The sequence below is a fragment of the Delphinus delphis genome, chromosome 4 (assembly GCF_949987515.2).
Source record: "Delphinus delphis chromosome 4, mDelDel1.2, whole genome shotgun sequence".
NCBI classification, from domain to species: domain Eukaryota; kingdom Metazoa; phylum Chordata; class Mammalia; order Artiodactyla; family Delphinidae; genus Delphinus; species Delphinus delphis.
The window spans coordinates 90,820,438-90,841,658 of NC_082686.1; the positions used below are offsets into that span (position 1 = coordinate 90,820,438).

A 21,221-nucleotide genomic window follows, 5' to 3' on the forward strand; every position below is an offset into this window, starting at 1 on the left:
TGCTGTCTCTGAGAAAAGTACCTAAAGCAAATATGTTACACCTCCAGTCATGTGAACTGGGATATGACAACCCAGCACGAGAAAGACAAAATGGAAAGACAGAACATGACTTTAGTACACACCACTCTCTGCTGAATGTTATTACAAAGCTCTGCTGGCGGTACAACAGATCTAGACCAAATCAACATTGTAAAGTAACTGCTTTGTCTATGATTGCTCTAAGGGAAATCCATAGTCAATAAATACAGAGCACTAAGAAGTGCAAGAAATGAGAGCTGCTGCCTAGAAATTTTTTTTTTTGCCATGATGCCATAGTAACTGTTAAAGAAGTCCTCTGTGGACAGTAATCAAAGTGCTGCTAAGGCTCATCTCACTCAGACACTTCTTACATTTATACAGGGCTCCAGGTGTAAAGCCCTTCACAAACATTACCTGGAACCATTGTGCTTCCCGGTGAACTGTGCTTCCTTCTAACGCTTAAGTAGTAAACATATCAACCAAAAGTTGCCTATTAGATTTTAATCCTCACAAACAATTCATGGTTATATTTTCCAGTCCTCTTTCTAAGAGAATCTTTTGAAAATTGCAACATGAAATTCAGAGATTCAAAGTGAATTCAATTACCACTAAGACAAAATAGTGGGAAAATAATCTGACTACAATAGTCATGGTCCAGAAAAAAGTTAAAGACATCTGTATCTAATGAAGACCTCCCAACTGAGGAATTAAATGAACTTATATCCCTGTCTTTTTGCATAAAGTTTATTTTTGAGAGCTTAAACAATACTGTAAAGAAGGGTATCTCCTTTCCCTTATATTATACATGCCAGACTTATAGAAACAATTTTCAAGGTGCACATGCTATATCACATTTAATAATAACATATTTATGGGTCTGCCTTTTTGAATTTTCAGTAATTGGAAAGTAAAATTCATATTCAAAATAACCTTAGGTATCATTTGCCTTAAACAGCAAAACATATTAACATAAATTTTGAAGATTTTTAATGAACGTTTTATAGAACTAAATACTTTGCATTTTAACTATTATGTAACATAAAATATATATGTAATGTAATAATTACAGCTTTTAAGGAGACTTGAAGTGGAGGAACATGTTTTCATTTTATATGGATATGTGTGTGTGTTTATGTGTACAACTATATTTATGATCTTCTTCAGAAAATGTTTAATAAAAGAATAGAATCACACATTATTGGCAATACAGGAAACCAAATTATTTCATATAAGATTAATCCATAGCTATGGATTAGAAGTTGATTACACTGTAAGAACTTTTCTGTAGATAAAATTATAAATTATTTACTTTGAGCTATCTTTTGAAACAAAATCTGTTCAAAGATACAGAAAACAATATTAGCATCTATTTATAGTGTCCTTTCACTGCAGAGTTCAAAAAGCCTTATTTTATATTAGCTCATTCAATCTAATAGAATTTTTATTGTTTTTTTTTCTGGAATAGAGAAAGTTCCTGAAAATCATTATGATAGAGGATCTCATTTTTATGTGTTTATAAGACATCTGAGATTATGTATAATAATAATAGATGTTAACCCCAGTGTATAGACTGTATTGCGAAGGAGAGCCTTATCCTTAAACTTTACACTAGTATTTCCCTGAATATGTTCCATGAAAAACTAGTTCCATTTTGGAAATACCAGTCTCAACAAAGTTAAACAGACATCTTTTTTTGTGTGTGTGTGGTACGCGGGCCTCTCACTGTTGTGGCCTCTCCCGTTGCGGAGCACAGGCTCTGGACGCGCAGGCTCAGCAGCCATGGCTCACGGGCCCAGCCGCTCCGCGGCATGTGGGATCTTCCCGGACGGGGGCACGAACCCGTGTCCCCTGCATCGGCAGGCGGACTCTCAACCACTGCGCCACCAGGGAAGCGCCTAAACAGACATCTTTATGTCACAGCTTTTCAAAGTCTCTAATTTAATAATATGTTTTATGATTATCTTAACAGTGCAGTTTATGATATGCAGCCTTTTCAAAAATTAATTGATTCTAGATTCACTTCCTTTTTTCCCTCAGAGAGTCTGATGTGATTATTGTACTACTTTCTACTTTGAGAAAGTAACTGTAGACTTCATGATTGGAAATTTTAGAAGTAACTATGATAACATTGCCATGATTCACAAATTTCATTGTAAAAGAAAAAAGATAATGCTATAAGAAAAAAAACATAAGTAAAATGCTGTAATGATGAAGTTGAGCTGGCTATATGATTTTTAAAAAATACATATTTTCTAGTTTTACCCATTTAAATTCTAAAAGTAATATTACCCCATGAGCAATGAGCATTTTAGTGACCAGGTAATGTACACTACTACCATTCTCCACTAAAAAGAACCAGGAATCATTGGAGAAATGGGTTTTTCCAGATCTTGGGCAGGGAAGGTACAAAGTAAGTCTGGAAAATTTTGTGCAAAAAAGCAAGGAAGCTGTCAAAGATTAATGGGGTCATGTCAAAAAATTTTAGGCCACATCTGGAAAGAGTTCCCTGTATCAAAGTTGTGAAAATCTGAGCTTCTAATACAAATGATTTTAATTGATGGAGATACACTGATTCTAAGAAAACTGATTAATAATATAAAAACACTTAAAAGGGAGGAAACCAAAAACATTTATTATTACCATGTGAGGCAGCTATTAAACCAAGTTCATAAATATTTGTTATTAGAGAAAAAGAATTAGGCATGTGACCTGCCTTTCCACAAAAACTGTATTTCAAGATAGCCAAATAGTTTGACTTTACAGAAGAATATCAGCTAATAAAGGCAAAATAAATGGTAAAATTAGAAAATCACCATCTTACAATTTTTAGTAAAACTAGTGACTTAGGCAGGAAATATCAATTATTATTAAAACTAGTAGGTAAAATGTTAATGGATATAATTTGTGCTTATCACCACTATTTCTGCTTTTCCTCTGTCAAGACGCATAGTAGTAAAGCCTTTCCCTGTCTCCTTGAAATTAGACATAGCCATGTGATTTGCTTTAGCCAATGATAAATGAATAGCAGCAAGATAGGCAAAAATATTTAAGAGCTACAACATTCTTGTCAATTGCACTCTTTCCCGACCTTGGTGATTGTAACAAGTGCAACTGATATGGAGATGTAAATCTGAGTTGTCATACAGTGAAAGTTGCAGGCTTTGAATAAATAAGATTTTTTTTTTTTTTTTTTGGTCATTTTAAGCCACTGAGATTTTGGAATTCATTGTTACTGCAGTGTAACCTAGTCTTTCAGGACTATTAAAATGGGGAACTGCACATTTGATTGTGCTAAAGTAACTTCACAGATATGATTTTCTGGTAACAGGGGAAAATATAAGTGTATAATAGAGAGATCAGATTATTACCTTCATCATCAGTATTCAATCTTGGAATTACTGATGATGTGGCAACCAGGAAAAATGTGTCTCTGATGGAATGCACTACAATGTATATATCATCTATGCTGCAATCTAGCCAAATGGGCTTAATATTAATGTATAATCAGGCCTTTAACTTCCAGTTTACAGGATATGAGAGGACAGAAGAATGTGCTAAATGACACTACAAATCCAGAAGATAAACTAATAATCTGGACATTCACCAGATCAGTGTTATTAAAAAAAAACAAAAAGGACAACTCTACATAAAGACGCTTAATCCACTTCAATAGTCCCAAATTGAATCCAGGTTTAGACAAGCTAGCTGTAGAATGTATATGGAAGATAATTAGGGATATTTGAATATGAAATAGATATTAGATAACATTGGAGGATTGTTAGTAATTCTGGTAGGTATGACATTATTTTGAGTACTTAGGAACACGCCCTTGTATTTTAAATATTAATTCTGAAGTATTTAGAAATGAAGTCACTTACTTTTATATATATCAACATATTAAAAATGTCTTTAAAATGTGTTAATATAAGTTTGACACTTGGTGACATAAGCATCATTTTAAAGATTCTGAACATAAAAATATGAAATGAACTTAAGCAAAGTTAAAAAAGGCAAAAACAAAAAGTTAAATAGCTAATTTATATCTGTGTTTATAATTACATGTAAATTAGTTTTAAGCTAGACTTCTAGTTAAAAGTTCTACAAATTTAACAAATATTTGTTACTTTATAGTGGATTCTCTTTCTCCACAACCTTCTATTTTCTTCATTTAATCTTTGTCAGACCATTGAACCAATTACTACTCAGAGGAGTTAGCTTTACTGTCTGATGCTGTTTACTGCCAAATGAAAATCGATAGAATCACCCATCATTGGTTGGTTTTGGAACACTGCTCGCACCGTCTTGGGAACTTTCTTCCTTTTACCAATAATACGATGCAACATGAAGTGCTATTTATCAGCTGACTCCCATCCTTCAGTCTAATTCCCACCAACATTACTCCTGCTCTCTGGTTTCCAGTGTCATAGCCTCTCTTCATTTCCTAGAATAAGCTGCACTCCCACTTTCCTCTAAGACTTTAGTCATATAGGTTTCTCTGCCTGACTCTTTTTCTTCTCCCTATTTAACTAGGTAATTCTTGCAGACACCTTAGGTCAAAAACTCAAAAATTACTTTTCTAGAAAAAATTTCCCAGGTATCCCAGACTAGGTCAGTACTTCCCATAGCCCTACTTATATTCTAATAGTACTCTATGCTTTCTCTCAGACTCTTAGTATAGTGTATATTTAGACCTATATTTTTATGATCTCTATCTCCCATAGACTCTCAGCAGCAGGAGGACAACAATCATTCCTTTTTTGTTTACTGCTGTATCCTTTGCAACTATCCTAGCACTGTTTTGTGTTTTGTATTTAATAAAGATTTGTGTAATGGCTTTTAATAAAGATTTCTGCATTTTTTTTTTTTTTTTTTAGTTTTGGCATAAAAAGCATCATGATACAGTAAAACACTGAGCAAACACAGTTTCTTATTTCATTCATTGTTATATCTCTGGAAATATAGAGATGCTGAATCTGCATTTTTAAAAGAATGAATGGGGTTGGAGCTTTGACTGAAACCTATTTCAGCTACATACTTGTTGCAATCTTGATCTTCACGTCTATGAGTTGTATAAATTCTATGAAATGAATTATTTAAAGGATGACTTTTAGTTCAGCACTAAAAATCTTTGAACCTAAGATATTCAATTATTTACCTTGCTATTGTCATTACTACATTTGATGCTAGTAATATAATAACCTTCTGAGAACAATCAACAATATTGGACCAGGCAATTATTTATTTGACAAGTATGTACTACCATTAATTCCAATTGATATCCCAGCAAAGCATTTGCATTTAGAATATAACAAGCTAATTTCTTACATTTATGTGGAAGAACAAAGGGTAAGAATAGTCAAGATATTCTTACAGAAGAATTAAGTAGGGACCATGAAATATAAGACAGAAAGTCTTATCATAAGACTAAGTATTGTGTTTGTAACCAGATGGACAAATAGACTGTGGAATATAATTGAGAAAAAAACCTATACAAATATTGAAACTTGATATATAAGAGTTTTATTTTATATCATTAGGGAAGGTTGGAATTCTCAATAAATTAGGTTGAAAATGGAAATTGTGACCCTAACTATTGATAAATCACTACAATCATCATCATCATCATAGTAGATTAAATTTTTAAATGTTAAACAAAAAATTACAAAGATTTATAAGGTAGCATAAGAATATTTTCTCATGGTAGAGAAGAATTTCTTAAGACCCTAAAAACACTAAACTTAAAGGAAGAGATTGCTAAACTAGATTACACCGAAACACAGAACTGTTCATCATAAAGAACAAAAAGTGGAAATAAGAGTCAAAATCAAGGAGAAAATATTTGCAACACATGTAACTGACAACAAACTTATGGCCAAGATAAAGTATCTCCTATGAATCAATAAAAAGACAAACAATACAAATTAAAAAGAGAAGAAAAGGCAATGATTGTAACAAACACTTAGAAAACATACTTACAAACATCCAGACAACTGAAATTGCCAATACACATATGTAAAGGTGCTCAACTTCTTGGCAATCAGAGAAAGGAATATAATTTAAACCAAAGTTAGGCAACACTTAAATATATCAGATTGGCAAAAATAAAGAAAAAAGCAAATTTGGTAGAAGACTCTATTAAAGAGCATGGTCGCACATGACTTCAAGAACTGAGACAACCTGAGTCCACTTAGCTATCAGCACTGAAAACTAAGGCCACCTGTATCAACATAACTGTTCCAAGAGATTCTTGCTTATGTAGACAAGGCTTTAGGTTAATAAACAACTTTACTGTTTGATTCATGCAATTTCTATGAACCAATATATGCAGACAAAGAGCTTGCTCTTATATGCAAACACCTCTGCTCTCTGGACGATATGTTGTTCACTTAGACAAACAGTTTATTTATCAAATAAATTTTCCCATCACTGTGTCCACCGATCAATCCTAAGCTATTGCTATGATTTTTTCCATTAACAATTATTTCTTTGAATTAAAACCCTCAGCTTAGAACTCAAGCCCAGACACTCACATCTTCTATAAATATTTTCCCCAGGATACCCATCTTACTAAGATTCACTCAAGGTGGTGTCCTCCCTTTGTAAAATTAGTGTAATAAACTTTGCTTCATCAGTAGATTATTCTGGTAGTCTCTGGGGGATTTGCCAGTCAACTATTCTAACAAGTTAGCATTATCAAATAAAGGTAAAAATATTTATTCCCTATGTGCCAGTAATTCCATTACTGGGTGTATATGCTAGAGAAAATCATACAAGGAGACATGTACAAAAATGTTAATAGTTGTTGGAAACAACCCAAATTCCCATCAACAGTAGAGCACTACATAAACAAATTTGGTGTATTTATGCAACGGAAAGTTTTACAGTAATAAAAATAAACTACTGTGCCACCTATGAATGTGAATGATGAACAGGGAAATCAGCCTCTCTTCATTATCAATCAAAATTTCTGTTACTATTCTAAAACTTAAAACCCAGGTAATACATATCTTTCATGCTTAGTCCTCAAAATCAAACACATCTTTGTTCTTCTGAAATAATACTGAAACTCTTCTCTTTTTGGATACGTATATGGATTGCCTACCAAAGATGTACATTGCCTGGTTTGTTCTTCTCTTGGTTTCAAAACATATATTTGAATCCCTTCTCATATGTATATCTGATGTTCCATATTGTTACTGTCTCTGCCTTCAAAACATATACTTGAATCACTTTTCAAATGCACATTAGCAGCCATTTGACATTGTTTACTTTTTTTATTGAAGTATAGTTGATTTAAAATATTATAAGTTACAAGTGTACAATATAATGATTCAAAAAATTTAAAGGTTTTACTCCAGATATCGGCTTACTTTTGAGTAGAGCTGCTCTCCATTTTGATGATTGGCAAAAAGGTGCCCATAAAGGTTGAGGGTGGTGGCTACCTTAGATACATTTATGTACAAAAGAAGACCTGAAAAACCGGTTTGAGATGCTGATATGCCTGGTGGTCAATCTCCTTTATTTCTATTTGCCTGCAGGTCTTGAGTAACCAGTAAAAGCATTATGTCAAATTCTGTGGTTTTATGCCCACAACAGTAAATCTCATAGAGCAAAGAATCAAATCACAAAAGCATATTCTGTAATTCTGCTTTTAGAAATGTTTTAAAATGGGTAAATCTAAACAATACATTGTTTACGGATGCATATAGAGGAGATGAAACTATAAAGAAGTATAATCAAAGGATTCTCAAAAAAAAAACATGCATAATGGTTCGAGTGAACCACTCTCCTAGAAAGATTGAAAAGGGACACCTAGGAAGAGACTGGCATTATTCTATTGCTTAACCAGGATGGCTGGTGGTTATGTGGGGGTTTACTTTCTGATCATCCTCTAAGATGTACATATGATGAATACTCTCTTTTGTGCATATATTTTACAATGAAAAAATAAAAATTAAATTTTGTTTCATTTCATTCTAATGGCATGTATTGGTAACCAGTAATCTGGCATTTGAAAAAAGAAGTGTATTAATGCTTAACTTGGACTTATTGTGAGAATATATATTTTTATATTTTCTCAAGCAACTTAATTTACAATAATTTTTAATCTACAAAATAGCTGTAAGTAGAGAGTTTTAGCTTGGGAGGAGAGTGCTTATGTCAGGTGTGGAATCAGAATGTATATCTGTATACTTTGAGAAATAAAAATGAAACTGGTAAGGAAGTGACCTGTTACCTTTGTCCATCTTTCACATGAAATATCACTAAGTCACTGTTGGTGTGGATGGGAAAACTTGTACAGAGAGAAAGCAATCACATTGTTTTAGTTTATTCCCCTGCTACGCTGCAAATTGCTTTTTAGTCATTCATTCAACAAATAAACAGACCTGGAGATAAAGCAGGAAACAAAACAAGCCTAGTCCCTGCTCCTAGGGAACTACATTCTAATGGAGGGAAGACAAAAAATTATAATGGTTAAACTAGGGAGGGAAGGAAAAAGAGAAAGGAAGAAAGAATTGTAAGTCAGACAAAGAAAGGGCTTTGAAGAAAAAGCTGGGTGAGAAGATAGGGATGAGGGAGGGTGCTCTTTTATACAGTACCTGGGAAAGGCCTCAGAGACAAAGCAACATTTAAATGGAGATCTGAAGGAAGCATACGAGTGAGCCACATCGATACTCAAGAGGAGAGTCTTCTAGACAAAGGCAGCCCTGAAGAAGGCACATGCCTGCTATGTTTGAAGAATAGTAAAGAGTCCAGTGGAGCTGGAGCAGAACTAGGAGAGGAAGTCAGAAAAGTCTTGGGTTTAAATTTTTGACCAATGAGGGTTAAATGCTTTCCCCACACTTTCATATGACTTTTCTGTCAGTGGCATGGAATAAGAAAACAGTTGCCTATTAAAATGGCTAACTAGATGCATCTATGTGTTGGCTCTCTCTCTGTTCCTGCTTAAGCGTCTTTTAATGCACTGTCAAAGCTCCTTACACATCCCTTATCATAACACTAATTAAATCATATTGAACATTTTTCAATGTTTTTCTGGTTGTCTATATTTTTTTTGGTTGTCTATAATGTTTTTCTGGTTGTCTATATTTCCCATTAGATTTTAAATTCTGTGATAACAAAAAACATATATATATATATATATATACACACACACACACACACACACATACACACATACTCAAACACACATCTTATTGAACACTGCATTATCATTAGAGCAAAGTATGCATACATACTTATTCAACACTGAATGCATGAGAGGATGAATCTATTCTTCAAATGAATTATAGGTAAGATATTGAATACTATTATGAATAGAGAAACTGTTTCTATTTGTTGTAGCTATGTATGAAGAAAGCACTGAAAAGTGAAATGATGATGCTCTCTGGAAATTTGAATCAACCATGTGTGGTCTATTCACATCTCATCAAGTTACTCAGTCTCTCTGACACTCAGATTTCTTCCCTGTATAATGAGAATAATATTTATGGTACACTGAATGAAGAAGAGAAGAATGAGAAGCCTGTCTACTCCATAAACTTATTATGAGAATACATGTATAATGAACAATAATAGTCTTATTCTCATTTGAGGTTTTAACATGAGAGGGATAAAGCAACACTGAATGGTTGCATTGCTTCACAATTAAGAGTGCTGATAAATTAATATAATTAGCACTTTCTCTCATCCTTATGTTGCTTTTACACATAATTTGCAGTCTGTCACTTTTTAAATAATAATATATTAATCATTTTTTATTGTGCATCTATGGGTAATCTACATGAAAAATGAGTCCTACTAGTTGACTGAAAGAAGAAATGTCACCTAGAGAGGTTCAATAAAGCCCGTATTGTTCCAAAAACCTATAACTTTCTTTCCTTGTTTTAAAATGCTTTCATTATTTCCCCAAGTTATCTGACATAAAAATGACATTTTTTTCTATTCTGAAATAACTCTGCTTTCTAAGATTCTCATCAGTCGCTTGTTTATACATTTATTTGGTTCCATGTTCACAGTCATTTAGTGTAGTCATTCTGGCATATCCATCTGCCTTCATACCCTCCACCCACTGGGTTATCACTAGTCTGGATTAGCCAAAATTATTAATCAAAGCAGATATGATCATAATTACTTGGTCTTCCTTAGTCTCATTCTTCCAAAGCAGGAGTTTTTAAACAACCACTGTGAGCCTCAGAAAATGTTCATATTCAAGATCTTAAATAGAGAGGACTTAAAAATACCCAAGAAGTGAATTTTTTAAAAAAAAAAAACAAAGATAAATTATGCATGGAGAAAACAATTCAGTTTATCAACAACAAAAAATGGTCTCCATTCTTTCTGTGTTTAAAAAAATAGATCACTTTTTTAAGAGTAGTACTCTTGCAAAAACTGATGTGAGCAAAAGCCAGTTTGATGACTTAAGTCAGTTTGAACAGGTGAAGGAGTCTACAGGCCCAAGCGTTTTGAGAGAGAAGTTCCACACAGGGCTTAATTCTCTTACTTAACTGTGACCCCCAACTCCCAATGCATTAGTGCAGACATGATGCTTTACGATATAGCTGAAATAGGGGGTAGAGTACCTGCTAAAGAATAGATCTTCAGAGAAAAAGAGATTCTAGTTATTTAATCAAACCTTTAACAAGTCACTAATATGACTGATTAGTGAAAGCCACTAGGTTAGGTTAGATGTTATGGTACATTCAAAAATGGGCCAGAAGGGATAAATTGCACTTTAGAAATTGTAATCTATTAGTGAAAATAAGATAAATGCACAAACAACTGTAACTCACTACAAAACTGCCTATATGTTAGAGATTGACATGGTGAATATTTTATCATATTTTCAGTTAGGGGGTTTGTTTTGATGGACTCCTTAGAAAAATAACTGAATGCCACATATATGCCTAGGTTCTCATTCTTGTTAAATTTCTCCAAATAATATGCTTTTATTAATCTGTCTAGGTTTCTTGAAAATACTTACATAATTTATTGTAAAGTAAAATATTTTGAATGTAATTATAAAAGTAGCTATATACAAAACTCATGCACTTGGATCTCTAAGAGTACTTAGAGAATCTCTATCTCTGTAATTCATGTTGCCAATTGAGAGAATACAGCCATCTCGTGGCAACCCGTAAAACTTTAGACACAAGGTCCTGAGGCACAGTGACCACATTTCCAAAAACAAATTGGAGCCAAACAACTTGATTTTATAATGAACTCATTGAAATCAGGAAAATCTCCCGAAAGTGGCAGCTTGATTGTCCCTAGGAGGGCTCTGAAGGATATGAATAAAATAACTGTGAACAATTTCATTAAGAGTATCTAAATCTTTTATCTGGCTCTTTGCTGAGGAAGTAAGCAGGGTAAGAAAAGGTGAAAAGAAATCACAAATTCCATCTTTCCTTTTCATTGCTCTGGGAATTAGTTACTTGGATCATACAAATGTCTTTATAGCATATAAATTGGGTGGCACTTAGGAGTTGTGATTAATATTTTGTTAATAAATTTCTTGTATTTAGATCAAATTTCTCATTATTTGAGATAATAATGAAACTTACACTAATTATACAAATGCTCTGTTCATTCATGTATTTTACGAACTTTTTTTTTACATTTGCCTTGTGTTCTGAAGTTGTCTAGTACACTTTACCATCTTCTCAATGTCACTGTTTATTCCAATGTCCCACATTTTTCTTATACTCTTCCTCCATCCTTTACATACTAAACTTGTTGTTAATACAGGCTTATCAAATGACAATTAATGTAATATCTCCATAGGCGCTTAAATATGCATCTCTAATATTTCAATCCCTAAGTCTATATAATGCATTGTTACTAATATTTCAAGCACTTAGTAAAAAATGTATACTTAACTGCTAAATTGAATGTCAGTATCTTTGCTTTGGCCAAAAATGACAAGGAGAAATTTTAGGCTTTACAGAGACTCTTGTAAACTATTGCTGAAACAAGAATTCTACAGTTTTATTCAGTAGGCTGATCACTGATAGCCATGCCTTATATCAAATACAAACATCTCTTAGACTGAGACATGAGAAATCAAATCGGGAAATGAATAAATGCCAACAGCCAAAATGAACAACCCCTAGAGTGTATAGTATCTCAATAGCTGTATGCTTATTTTATTTCATTGGCAATCTGGAGTATTTGCTGAAATCTGGATCAATGTTGAACTGGAGAAATAGTGATAACTGTAAATGAATTAATTACCACTTGTTTAGTAAACAAAATCTTTTAAACATGAAGTTCTTGGGTCAGCAATAAAATGAAACACAGAAATACCCTGCTATACACAGAGGCATACATTCAGATGTTTCTAACATTGACAAGAATATCACCCCTTAAGGGGCAGGAAGGGATTCTATCTTGAAATAGTTATTAGTGCCTCATCTTTTGAATATAAGTTACCATCCAAAAAATTAGTTGCTTTTGGTTACTTTAATTAGTCCATAGGCTTACAGAGGTCCTCACAGTGGGGCTTCTTAAATCAGTGATTCCTTGAAGTTTCTAAGGGTCAATCACCTCAGGTCATAACTGATGAGTATTTTAGGATACAGGTTGGCCAATAGGTTTATCTCATATGTCAAATCCAGTGAATTCATACTGGCTGTCTAAAGTGATATATTAAGAATAACGCTGAGTTTCAGCGTAAATATGATGATTACCTTTGGATGTCTACCAAGGGGGCAGAAAAAGAGATTTGCTTCATGAATACAGCAAGTTTTCTTACTCTTTTAAGTCCATTTAATACTTCATAGGATGCAGTGAAACTGGGAGGAAATGCAGTAACCAAACTCATTTTGTGAATACTTCCCATCTATATTTCACTCTTTTTTTTTTCCCATCGCCTGTTCCCTTTCAGGTGGTTACAATGACTAGACATACCAGAGTAATAGCAACCTGTAAACAGAAATGCTTCCACTGCTTAGCACTGATTTTGCCTTTTCCAAAATACTGATTCTTACTCATTTGTAGACAAAAACATTGTTGCAACTGTTAGCAGATTTAGTGGTTGTCTCTGAAACACTATTGCTACTCTAATTTATGCTGTTTTGCTGCTGCCACATATTGTGAATGGGATTGACTCCAGTTCCAAGGGAAAGAATGATGTCTAAACTAATCAGGGTAACTTTAACCCCTTTTCCATGGTGATCAGTTTATGTAAACCTGGTGTAATCCAGTCAGCATAGTTATTACCCTATTCACAAGAAATGATTCAAAATAAGCATAAGATCAATTCAGAATATGATTTTTTTTTTTTTTTTTTTTTTGGTTGCTGGGGCTTTCTAGCATCATTGCTGTCCTGAGAAAAGAGATCCTCTCCTGCTTTGACAGAATTATGTACAGGTATGATTCCAGAAACTGCTGTCAGCATTTTTGTACCATGGAGGAATTCCACTAGTAAAAAGTCCAGCAGAGAGAAAGGCAGAGCTGAAAGGATAACAGATAAGTAGATCTGTGTTTGAGCTCCTCGTGAAGCATGAATCTCCTAGACATTTCACTTGCATGAGAAAAATAGAATTCCTTTATTTCTATTAAACATTTGCACATGGGTCTTTACTAATAGCAAACAAAATTGTTCTGATATGTACCTTTTTCAGTTTTGAAGGAAATGTCTTTAAAATGGATTACCCTCTCTCCTGTTTTCTTGGAAGTCAGTAACTATACAGATCACGATTCTTTTTCTTAATGACTCGGGAACATAATTATGATCGTTCATTATTATTTTATTTTAGAATGCAGAAATATTACTATTTGAACCTTCACTAAGTGATTCAAGGCCACTGTAATTTCAAATGTAATGAAGTCCTAAACCTTGATTTTGTAAAATTTAATTGACATATTAATAAATAAAACCTAACTGAGTCAAAGTAAATATTGTTCTCCTATCATAATGCCTTTCAAACAAAAATTTGTTGATTTCTTCAAATCTAATTCTTGCTCAGTTTCTGAAATTCAATTCAATGTCATAAAAATATTCATATTTTTGGAATACATTCATTCTATCCTAAAATACCAATTATTGTGAACTCTTCAAGAGAGACACTGGATAATCAAATGATGACTATACTGGATGCTAAAAAAAAATGGCAATTTTGAATATTTTCTATATCACACCAACAGCAGAATTTACAGGTTCAAAGATTATTTTAAAAAATACAGTAGACATTCATTCTTCCCTGGAAAAGAAGGTATACGTACATACATACATATATTGATATAATTCAGTGCTTTCCAAGAAATAATACTGAGAGCAACTAGCACTGAAAGACCGTATCGTTGATCAGTTAATACCGCACTGTGTATGTGCGCGCGTGTGCGCGTGCACATGCACGCGTGAGGGGATCTTTTATTATTGTCACCCATGGGGTCAGTGGGTACTTCCCAGGACATTTAAGTATCATGATCAAAGTTCATTATAACAGACTCCAATAGACTGCTCAGCGTCTTCTGGTTTGTTGTGTTATATTAGATATTTTTTTAGTAAGTGGTTACTGCCTGGGGATTTTAATTATTTTTATTATACAGAGGTTTTGTTTCAACAGTACGTTTTGGAAGGACATTTGACCTGCCTACCTAGAGCTAATCTGTTATCCATTGACTACCCTGCCCTTTGCCTCTGTACTTCTACAGACCTTTGAGAATGATGTTATCTGAGAATGGTATGAAAAGGCAAAGACTCTCTCATTCAAAGTGAGAAAAAAATGCAGAAATCAACATTCAAATTCACTTTCTACTTATGAATAGATCTCTGAAATAAGAAGGACTTGTATTTAGCGCATACAAAATTCAGTTACCATCAAAAAAAGTTACTTTATGAGGCTACTGCTTCTTGAATTCGATATAAAAACTTCCTGAAGTAGGCTGTCTTTAAAAGACTGTCATATTATTTACAGGTGATCACAGAGCTTCTTATTCTGATTTATATTACTATTATAATTATATTCTGTAATAAACACATGCCAAAATCAGCTTTTACATATATATATAAAAGAAAAATATATGTTCAGAAAATAACAGTTTTTCTACTTATTCCTACCTTAATATACAATAATAACTCCTTTAATATGTTGTAGCAGAATATCTACTTTGATGAATAACTTCTCTTTAAAAAGGGAGTCAAATTTTGACAAGCTTATATTGTGTGATAATTTGCTTTTGAGTAATAAAAACAAAAAAGATAAACTGATAGTAGAAGGCATGCCTTTAGAAGCTATAATATTTGTACAGTATAATGAAACACCATAAACCAAACCTCTCTAGGCAAGAAGAAATATAATCAGTGCACTCTCCAATTTTAGTAAATGAAGATATTGAGTTTAATTATACATTTATAAAGAAAATACACACCTGTAATATTTCCCTTTCAAAGCATAAGAGGTTGGTTTTAATATCCTATCATCTCCCTTGAGTAGCTCCAACCAAAATTCTTTATTACAAAGTACAGTCTCTGCATTGAAAATACATATTTGAGATGTTTTCTGGTTTAGCTCATGTCATGAACACATAGAGTGTAGATCTCTATGGAGACATTTTGTATCTAGTAACAATAATTTGATATAGCAGAAAAAATTTCCAAAGTGTTTTTAAAAATAAAAACAAAAGCTTTAAATCCGCAGCTTCAGAATAACCTCAAATGTACACATAAACAGGATTAAAGAATATCATTTTGCTTGCTTTACTAAGTAGAATACAATATTCTCATATTTTATCCAAACAATACATCAACATTAGAGATACTTGGAAGACAAGCAGATTTGCTCATTCAGATTAGAAATCATAGCCAGGTTTTCTACGCATTTAAAGAACTGCACCAGAAATTCTATTAGCTCATGAACACAACATGCCTTTGAAATTCAGGAAAAAGAGTAAAAGATATTTGGTCTCATCCCTTTCCTCTTACTTCATACAAGGCAACTGAGCTACATTTTTAAACTATAGCTGAGAATGACATCTCAAAAGAAGGAAAATCATTCTGTATTTTAGTCTGCCTCTCCATTCTGGAGTTATGAGTAGGTTCTTTTAAGTTTTCAGTTACCATGCTATAAGAATCTTAATATAACAACTGGTACAAACATGTTTTAATAGTGACATTTAGAGGTAACTGCAGATTCATATTTCACAAGTCATGTTTTTAAAATAATATATTAGCAGAATATGACTCCATTAATTAAAGTGATGCTGGTTAATCATTTCTAAATGAAGATTGGCAGCCAAATGCAATTAATATTAACTGAAATGGTTAAAAGTTACAATTATTTAAATGTTTTTCATCACTGAGGACACCATCATTAGCCTTTGTCAGCACCACTGCAAAACTGAGTTAAAACTTGTAGCTATAAGTAAGGGCAAATACAACTATATTGATAGAATATAAACTATGTAAGAATTATTAGCCTTGATTTCTAGGCTATACACAAATGCTGCCTTACTCTGCAATGTAATCTGAGTCTGATACTTTCTCCATATATATAACGGAAATAAATATTATATTATTCCTACTGCTTTCTCTTTGCGATACTGTAATGTCCAAATAATTTTAGTAAAAGGTCTCTATTTTGACATTATGTAAGAAAAAAAAGAAATGTATATCCATTTAAGAATATTTTTAAAACCATATACTAATAAAAATACTAATATTGCATATCCTATACTAATTAAAAATAAAAGAACCATTTTTTTATAAGGTGGGAAAAACAATGAAAGGACTAATAAACTGATATTTCTGGAGGAAGCTCACAAGCAGAATTAGGTCATTTGCTGGTTTCCATGGTACCACATGTACAAGGTATTTTTTGTTTTACTGGATGTACAATTCATACTCAGAGGTTTTAAAATATAATATTGAGCATTTGGGGTTCCAGAGGAAAAATACTATTAATTCAATAATATAGTACCTTTTCTCTGCCACCCCAAATGCTCTATATTCACATTTGATTTTAAAGTTCTTTCCTTCTAAACATAGCTGCATTTATTTATTTATTGAATGTCTATTATGGCAAACTTTTAGCAAGAAAATGATAATAAAATATATTAAATCCCAAAACACATAAAATAAATACAGGACATTACATCATAGACAAGTAGATCAGAGAAAGGGGTACCAAGCTGGGTGAAGCTATTTATGGAAAATAGAAGAGAACTGAGGAGCAGGCATAAATGAAGAGAAAAACAATTTTAAATTTCCAAATACTTGCTTCAAAAGTTATAGTAAATGAGCAGTTGATTGGGTGAATATAATTTTTTCCAATTAAAAAAAAATGTGGTAAAACACACATGACTTAAAATTTACCATCTTAACTACTTTTAAGTGTACAGTTCAGTGATATTAAATACATTCATAATGTATAATCATCACCACTATCCATCTCCATATCTGTTTTCACCTTTTAAAGCTGAAACTCTATACCCATTAAAGAGTCAACTCCCCACTCTCTTCTCCCCCTCACTCCTGGCAACCACCATTCTGCTTTCTGTCTCTGTGATTATGACTTATCCTAGGAATCTCATGTAAGTGGAATCATACAGTATTTTTCTTTTGGAGACTGGCTTATTTCACTTAGCATAGTGTCCTCAAGGTTTATCCATGTTGTAGCAAATGTCAGAGTTTCCTATCTTTTAGAGGTTGAATCATATTCTGTTGTATGTACACACCACATTTTGCTTATCCATTCATCCATCTATGGACACTTGGGTGGTCTCCACATTTTAGCTATTGTGAATAATGCTACTATCAATATGGGTGTACAAATATCTCTTCAAGATGCCACTTTCAATTCTTTGGGGTATATACCCAGAAGTGGAATTGGTGGATCATGTGGTAACTCTATTTTTAATTTTTTGAGGAACTGCCATGTTGTTTTCCACAGCAGCACTACTATCTTATATTCCCACCAACAGTTCATGAGGGTTCCAATTTCTCCAAATCCTCACCAACACTTGTTATTTTCTGCTTTGTTTTATCTTTTGATATTAGCCATCCTAATGGGTGCAAGGTGGTGTGTGGATATGCTTTTGAACATTTCTCCTTCTTAGAATAGCATCATCCTGTAGATTTAATGAAACACTCTACCCTGGATTGTTTGTCCTCTCCATTTTTCTTTTTGTCCTCATCATGAATGCTGTCAGGGTAACATCATCTCTATCATTAGTGATGACGAAAATGTTCCATAATGTATGCTATTCAGTGCAGTAGTCACTACCCATATGTGATTACTAAGCATGTGGATTGTAGCTAATGAGATGGAGAAAATGAAATTCTAATTTCATTTAATTAATTTTTAATTTAATTTAAATCCACATGTGACTAGTGGTTATTATATCAGATAAAGCATTTCTAGATCCTACTTCTTCCTGAGCTCTAACCTCATGTACCCAACTGCTTCCTTGACATATCTGCCTAGATGCACTATAGTAAACAAAATTCCACATATCCATCGTCAAATTCATTATCACTTTCTTCAGGCCAGCCCCTAATGTAGTTAATTCAATAATATCAACTTTGTCCAAGATAGAATTATTCAAATGATCCTTTACTATTCATTCTGCTTCATGTTCCATATCCAGGAAATCATATATCCTGTACATATCCAGTGCTAGAAATATCTCTTAAATCTATCTTCTCTTTTCTAAACTACACATCATCATATCTTGCACACTACTACCAACAACCTACTCTTTAAGGAACTCTCAAGGGAAATTCACTGATATTAAGATAAAGTTCAAATTCTTAAATTCCTCAAGCATCTCCTCTCTGGTGAATTCTTCAAGTCTCATAGAGGTAAAATCTTCATCCTCTTCCCTCCCATACGTTGCCCATATTACTATCATCTCTTTTAGTATGTTATATTGAAATGAATTGCTTACCTTGGACCCACTCCTGTATGTTAATTGTTTTTTATTTCAAGTGTTTTGCTTCATCCTTGGCTTATAGTAGGCTACTAGAATGCTTAGATATCTAATAACAATTTATGAGCTCAATGCTGATGATTTAGAAATATAATGAGAAAATTCCTAGGTGTAGAAGGAGAAATAAGCCTATTTCAAAACATGAATCCATGGTGATTTTATTCATTTATTAAAGGATTAAGCAGCTAAGATTTATATTGGTATTTCATTCATGTTTAGTCTTTGGAAGAATTAGTTTGGTCTCTATGACAATTTTTTTAAAAAATGCTATTTTTTAAGGTAATTTTAAGGTAATTTAAGGTAATTGAAGAAAACATCTTCGACATCGATGTAAGGTGCAACCCTTCAGCAGCTTTATACTGTACCACCTGACTGTCCCTGAATCCATGATAAATTACACATTTTGGCATCAATATTGAGACTTATTCATTACTTTCTTGGTTTCATGCTTTATATCAAAGAGACAAATGCCAAGATAAATTCAAACTTTGTAAAACATTTTTTTTTAAAAAAGGAACTATAGGACAACATTGGAAAACTACTTACTAGGATTCAACTCACAGCTCACATCCCATGTATAAGTGTGGTTTATTTATTTTTATTTTTAATTCAGAAAAGCACTAATGAAAAATTATTAAATTTTTAATGCTTAGAAATTGTAATTTAATTTGACATAAATTATATTTGTGGTATATAACAAAGGTCTAGAATGCAGTTATTAATTTGGAAAAAACAACAGATTGTATTATATGAACCTTTCTATAAGATGTATATTTTTGTATTTAATTAGATAACATTAAATATATGATTGTGTTATAGTGTTGTGTATCAAGTTTAAACTTTTATTGGGAAAATAAGGAATAGTATCTTCAGTATTTCCATTGTTTCTGATTTCTTGAAAATGTTTTAGTATTGATAATAATAGCAATAATAACTGTGCGTTATCATTTTACGAAGTGTTCTTCATATTTCATATCATTTTCATAATTGACAGTGACAGAATTTAAACCTATCTATATCTTTCTATTCAAAATCCAGCACTATTTCTATAATATCACACTGCTATGTGGATTATAATAAACATGTGATATACTGTGATAATACCACTATTATCCCTACTGAAACAAAATATTCTAAAGACCTCAACCCTTCACAAATTAAATTTTATACTCCATTTATACACGTTAACTTATCACTATATTCTCAGTATTTAATTAATTAATTTAGTTATATGCTTTCATATCTAAGTTGGTATTTTTTTCCTCTCTTTTCTTTAAAGTAAAAGCTAAATGTAGAAAATTCAAGTAGGGGCCTATTTTGAAGACATTAGCACTAGTATTCTTTAATGTGTCAATAATTATACTCAATTATATATATATTGCATTTCCAGAGAAAATGTACACACCATCTTTTCAATCTCAGCGAATCCTAGTGAGAAAATCCATTATGACTGTACCATTTTTTGATGTAGAAAATAAAGTTCTACTAAATAATATAACAAGTTGGGAGTCAAGATAGAACTAAAATCCATATTTCCTAGTTTTGTGCTCTGGTCAACCCCTCTATATTTATACTTTCACTTTGTTGTTGATCAAAGAAAATCTGATTTTAAAACAAAGTATCTATTAAACACTTTTTTTTTTTTTTTATGGTTCAACAAGTTCCTATATTGGTGAAATAAGACTGAACTTCTGAAGCACAATTTCTTCCCTTGGCCTGAGTCTACAACACGAGTGGTTACCACAGGTAATGTGATGACTGGGGAAACAGTATCAACATTAGGTAAATACATGCCATCATTTAAAAATGTCATAGAACACCTGCTTCTGCACTTTAGATTTTAATTTTTCATACACATAGAATTCTTTCCACCATCCATTTAATGGGTTAAACATCTGCTTACACGAGAAATATATTTGAAAATACATGTAGAAATTGTACCAATATCTGTGCATAAATTTGTGTCTTCGTTCAAATGGCCTCTTATTTTCTGTTTCACACTAAGTACTGATCTCATATTTATGTGTCAGGCCATATTCTATGCTCCCCTACTCCCTCTGACCCATCCATTCTTGCTTCCCAACATTCTCTCAGGAGTTGTAGGATGGCCGAGGCCTCATGTAGCAAGAATCAGTGAGTGTTTATACCTTTAAAATCAAAACCTTAGAATTTTCTCTGGCTAGGAATTTCATGTGCTAGACATTATCTTCTCATTATATACCTGATATCAATATGTTCTCAAACTGCCCCTTCTATAAAAATCCATGAAT

The 21,221-nt window shown here is 32.7% G+C and overlaps 1 protein-coding gene across 3 annotated transcripts in view; it reads right to left on the reverse strand.

Annotated features, from left to right (window-relative positions):
* NAALADL2 (N-acetylated alpha-linked acidic dipeptidase like 2) overlaps window positions 1–21,221 on the reverse strand; it is a 1,063,610-nt gene that overhangs the window by 196,895 nt on the left and 845,494 nt on the right. The window lies entirely within an intron of this gene.